Source organism: Pteronotus mesoamericanus, unplaced genomic scaffold (assembly GCF_021234165.1).
Source record: "Pteronotus mesoamericanus isolate MK-2021 breed Mesoamerican mustached bat unplaced genomic scaffold, CSHL_Meso_final scaffold_31, whole genome shotgun sequence".
Classification (NCBI taxonomy): Eukaryota; Metazoa; Chordata; class Mammalia; order Chiroptera; family Mormoopidae; genus Pteronotus; species Pteronotus mesoamericanus.
Window position 1 is genome coordinate 10,331,100 of NW_026555312.1, and position 6,000 is coordinate 10,337,099.

Here is a 6,000-nt window from a genome sequence, read left to right on the forward strand (position 1 = left end):
TGGGGGTGTGCAAGAGGCAACTGATCAATGTTTCTCTCCCTCTCTTTCTCCCTCCCTTTCCCTCTCTCTAAAAATAAATAAAATCTTTTTTTAAAAAAAGCCAAAAAGAGAACACTTGGTCTTCTCCCCACCTTATTCCCACATGCAACCACCACCAAACACTACACCAGATCCTTCCACAATTTTCCGTATCCCATTTAAAGGCAATCCGAACCTTCTACCTGCTCAAGCCAAAAATCCTGGGATCTTCTCCCTAATACAATGCATCAACAAAATCCTGTTGGCTCTATCTCCAAAATATATTCAGAACATGACTATTTCTGATCCTACCTACTGTTACACTCTTGGTCCAAAACAACACCCACACTTGCCTAGCTTACTGGCACTTAGTCTCCCTGCTTCTACCCTTAATTCCCAAAGGACGTTTCAGCATAGAAGTGGGAAAGGGATCCCTTTAAAACCTAAGTTTATCTCAAGCTTCTGATCAAAAGCTTCCAATGTCTTCCACCTCAGAATAAAAAGCCAAAGGCACTACAAAAATCTGCAAATACATATGTAATCAACTTGCTGCTACTTCCTTGACTTTATCGCCTACCACTCTCCCCCTCACCCCACTCAGCCACATCGGCTTCCTTGACAGTTCCTACCTGCCAGGTACACAGTTATCTCAGGATCCTATTCTTGCCTGGATCATTTTCAACCCTTTCAGGACTTTGCTCAAATGTCCCCAGTGAGGCCTTTCTGAGCAACTCCCATACTTCACCCCCCCCCCCCCACACACACACACACACTCTCTCTCTCTCTCTCTCTCTCTTTCTCTCTCTCTTCCTATCCCCATTCCCCACCTGTTTTCTTACCATGGCACTTCATCACCTGCTTAGATGTATTCATTCTTTTGTTACTATCTATCTCTTTCTACTAGAATATACTCTGTGAGGGTAAAGGTTTTTGTGTGCTTTGTTCACTGTTTTATCCCAGGTGGAGCCAAGAACTACATCTAGCATACTGCATGTTCTCAATATTTTTTTTTACTGTAGACTACCCAGTCTAACAAAGTATGGCCCCTCGCTATCCCCTCTGTCACCTCCCACTCTGTACCAACTGTACTAATCTTCTAAATATTCTCTGAGTATGCCAAACTATTTCAGACTCAGGGGCCTTCACAATTGCTATTCCTCTGCCTGGAATATCAGCCCCCTGATATCTCTATGGCTTGCTGCCTAATTACCTACTCAAATGACACCTCCTTGGAGGGGCCTTTCCTAAACAGCATGTTTAAATTAACCACACACTGACCAAGCATTCTCACGCACTCTCACTAACCTCTAACTCTGCTTTATGCTTCATTTTTCTTCATAGAACTAACCTACCTGATACCATACATGCAACTGCATCTGTCTTTCTCATGACAATGTAAGCTCCACAAGGACAAAGGCATCATCTCTTTTTCGCCACTATATCTACACCTATAATAATGCCTGGCACATCGCAGGCACGCAATATTTGCTGATGGACTGACTGAATGAATGAATACAGTGCTTGTTTAAGTTCACTATGGCTAATCTTTCCACAACATAGGAGACAATTCTTATTCTGGGTGAAAAGTTGAAGTAAATACCTAATGCCTAGGGTTTCGTCTACCACTATTATTCTATGAAATAAAAATAAGTGTGGAAGCCTAAGACTAGGAAGTGCTGTTGAATGTTACTAAAGAGCTACTGAAGGACAATGAGTTGAATGACATATTAAAAGCCACCTTTTTTACATTACACAATTTTAATATCCCATAAACAAAAGAAGGAAAATATAATGGAAGAAGAGAGGTGAGAAGGGTCTGCTGTAGTTGCCATACAATATCACAAGGTTCTCTAACAGGGTTAGAGAAGTGGGGGGCATTTCTAAGTCTCTTATTTTACAGAGCTGAAGTCCAGAATGGCTAAAAGATTTGTACATTGTTTGAGCAAAAATTAGAACCTAGGTTTTCTCTCAACACCAAGCTCTCCCCACTATGGCTCTGCCTCATCAGCAAAGACAATACAAAAGTCCAATGTGAACCTAAGATATAAACACTTTCCAGGGGAAAAAAAAAAAAAAAGGGCAAAGTAAAACATCCAACTCCTTTTAACAAATGCAAATAGCCAATAAGCATAGGAAACAATGCTCAAACACACAAATAGCAAGTGTTTAAACATGAATTATTTTTCACCCTGTTGATAAAAAAGACTGACAAAAACCCAAGCGCTAGCTCAAAGCATGGTAAAATCTGAATAACCTTTCTGGAGGACAATCTGGAGTACATACCAAACTTTAAAACATATATATCCCTTAGCACAACAATTCAATTTCTAGAAATTCACTCTCGGGAGACAACAGAGTCAAAAATAATATAATGCAGAGGTTCCTAAATCTAGCAGCATATCATAGCACCTCAACAATCTCATTCATCAATAGTAATAAAGTTTTTACTTCCAACAAACAGGCAGAAGGAACTGTTAGCCTTCAGAAATTTTTAAATAAGTGAGCAATACAGAAATGAAAATTTGAGAACAAAAGGAAAGCAATATAATAGTTAAATGGAACAAGAGGATCATACAAAGTTCTTAAAGATAGAGAAAGGCAAGTCTGACAAAGGGATAAAAACAGAGTCAGAAAAGGCAAATAACAAAAATTATAAAAAGAAGGGAGAATACAACATTCTAGAGAACTGTAACCTATATAGATGATTAGGAGAGCTTTTATAATATCAAATACCCAGGTCCCATTCTGAATCTATAATATCAAATACCCAGGTCACATTATGAATTCGAATCTCCAAGAGTGGAACTTAGGGATGGGAACATAAACCCTACCCAGGTGATTCCACTAACCACTCTAACTGAGAACCACTCTTGTGCAGCAGAGTTCTCAATCTGGAGGGCTCAATGTATTCACTTGAGGAGCTTTTAGAAATTACAAACAACTGAGCCTGACATCAATTGAATCAATCTCTGGGAATGGAGCTGGGGCATCAAATTTTTTTTTAAACTTTCCAGTATTCTCATGTGTGTAGCCACAGTTGTGAAACAAAGCTGTACACCAGTAGTTTTCACAGTGTGGTTCCCAGACCAACACAACCAGAATTACTGGGGAACTAGTTAGAAATGAAAAGTCTCGAGCCCCACCTTACATCTACTGAATGACATATTCTGAGTAAAGCCCAGTAATCTTTAAAAAGCCTTCCAGATAATTTTGATGTCCACTAAAATTTGAGAATCACTGTCCTAGAGTTATTCTTTCATAAAAATCATCTAGTATATTTGTCAAAAATGCATTACCTAATTTTCAACAATGATGCCAAGAAATTTCAACGGGGGAAAGAACAGTCTTCTCAACAAATGGACAACAGGTGAGACACATGCAAAGAATCAAGGTGGATTCATACCTCTTATCATATATAAGAAATTAACTGAAAATGGATCACAGACCCAAATTTAAGAGCTAATAATATAAAACTCATAGAAGAAAACATGAGTGTAAATCTTCATGACTTTAGATTAAGCATTGGTTTCTTAGTTATGACAACAAAAGAGCAACCAACAAAAAAAAACCAGATTGGACTTCATCAGAATTCAAAATTTTTATGTTTCAAAGGACACCACCAAGAGAGTGAAAATACAACTCCACACAATGGGAGAAAAGATCTGTAAATCATACATCTGATAAAAAGTCTTATATCAGAATACATAGGGGAAAAAACACATTTCAACAACAGAAAGACAAATAACACAGTGCAAAAAACAGGCAAAGGATCTGAACAGACACGTCTCCAAAGAAGATACACAAATGGCCAATAAGCACATAAAAAGATGCCAATATCATTAACTATCAAAGATATGCACATCAAAATCATGAAATATCACTTCACACCCACTAGGATGGCTAGATTCAAAAAGGCAGAGAATAACATTGTGGATGAGAACACCCAGAGAGAGAGAACAGAGAAGAGGAAAGGGTAATGGACCAAGTCTTGAGAAACTCCAAATTTAATTGCCAAATAAAAAAGAACCAGCTTTTAATGGAAACCAAGAAACAGCCACCACATAAAGAACAAATCAGTTGGTCATAGAAGACAAAGGCAAAGAGCATGTCAGTGGACACAGTCAGTGCAACCTAATACAGATGAAAGGTTAAGTAAAATGAATGAATGAAAATGTTTCTTGCATTTAGTGATACGGAGATCATAGCATTTCCATATGATGATGGTGGGAAAGTTACTAAGAACTTAGGCTATCTTTTTGCACATTATAATGTGTAACATGTCACTCAAACAGAAAGGATTTAAAATAAATGAGTACCTTTATTATCTGGAATTAGTCTCAAATCCTCTTGAAAGATGGGTCTGGAAAATAAAAATTGATTAGAAAAAGCAAGCTCACAACAAATCCACATAACCACAGTAAGGAGTCTTTAAAATTACCTAAAAGAGATCAACTCCATAAAAGACTGTCTTATACAGCAAGGTTAATTATCTTCCATACTACCCGCAACTTCTCACTGATTAAAACAGGTGTGTTGACATTCGCCCTATTTGCCATGACCGAGATCCAGCTTCTAGCCATAGTAAGAAAGACTATCCGGCGCTATGACAGTCTGCGTGACTGGAGTAATACCAAGAACTACAAAACAGAAATAAGGCAATGAAGTAAACAGGCATCCGGATCGCCTGCAATCCGAAAGACACGTGTCGCTCCGAGATGCAGACTGATTTTATGAGTAATGAGAAAGTAAAGTGAAAACACAAAACACCTCCTCTTACAACTCCAGGTTAAATTCTTAATGAAAAACAGCTCTGTGAAAGCCAAGCTGTTAACTGCGACAGCCTCCTCCCGCCCCACAAATAACGCAGAAATGCGGGAGAACGAATAAAGTTTATCTTGACAATAAGGAACGAGATGCCTAATATTCCTTACAGCCCTGCAGCACCTGAGGCCAACGACCCTGTCCTCACTTTTGGCAGCGATACCAGCCTCCCCGTTTCCCCACCCAAGCTGGCAAGTGCTCCTTTAACTGCGAAGCAAACCAGCAGAGACTGAAATAGGGGAAACAAGGCTCCACCATAAAATGAGCTCCGGCAGCCCTGTACCCCACAAGGATCCACCCGCCACCCTTACCCAGAAATCAGGAAATAACAAATCAGACCGAAGTGAGACTTGCCGCTCTCCGGAGTCGCACAGACTTTAGATGGAGCTCGCCATGACACCTACGTCCCGCCACGTTCAAATACGCATGCTCGGCGACGGTGGCCCGGGGAGATCAAATTGCATCTTTGCCGGAGCGCGAGTTCTGGTTTAATCTAGTAATGATTACGCTTACATTCCCTTTGGTTGCACAGGCAAAAATACACCCCCAAGGCGTCGGGTTCTTAGGATCACTTAACAGTTAACATCCGAGTACTAACTGTATGTCAGGCACTGTGTTAAGGTAAGGGCTTTACATAAACATCTTCTCCCGACTTACTTATTATTCTGTATTATTTTACAAAAGAGGAAACTGGAGTTTAAGTACCTGCTCAAAGTTATTCTCCTAGTAATATTGCCCTCTGTGATGAATCCAGTTCTTCCTGACTCCCAAAGAACCTGCTTTTTTCATTACATTTTCTACCTTACTCAACCTTTTGTGGAAAGAGGTCATATTAGGGAAGGGAGCCGAAAAGGAAAGAGAACAATTGGTAGATTACGTTTAACATAGGTCATTTAACACCAAGCAAGTTAGCAACTAAACTGGAATGCAGTTTATCGGAGAAAGAGAACTTTCGTGTAGTAAACTGATTCTGACGTGGCTGTTTTACATGGCCTATTTCACTTCATTATTCTTTCTCCAAGACACCATTTGACTTTGTGTTCCCCAGAAGACTTTAAAAAGGGGAGGCCATGAGCCATAAGCAGAAAGTCAGAAATCATGAGCTTTATGTCTGACCCTGGGTTTCACAGTGCTTTGGAGGAATTGCCTTGTTTTATAAAT

The 6,000-nt window shown here is 39.5% G+C and overlaps 1 protein-coding gene across 4 annotated transcripts in view; it reads right to left on the bottom strand.

Moving 5' to 3' along the window:
* CDKAL1 (CDK5 regulatory subunit associated protein 1 like 1) overlaps positions 1 to 5,265 on the bottom strand; it is a 609,813-nt gene extending 604,548 nt beyond the window's left edge. For 3 of the 4 annotated variants that reach the window (XM_054592196.1, XM_054592194.1, XM_054592198.1), the window contains exons 1-2: positions 5,179 to 5,265; positions 4,335 to 4,378 (exon numbers count right to left, since the gene is read on the bottom strand). The gene's annotated coding sequence lies outside the window, so the exon portion shown is untranslated. Of the gene's footprint in view, positions 1 to 4,334; positions 4,379 to 5,150 lie in introns of all 4 variants that reach the window. The other variant, XM_054592197.1, reaches the window with a different exon arrangement.
* Between the last annotated feature and the right edge of the window lie 735 nt (positions 5,266 to 6,000).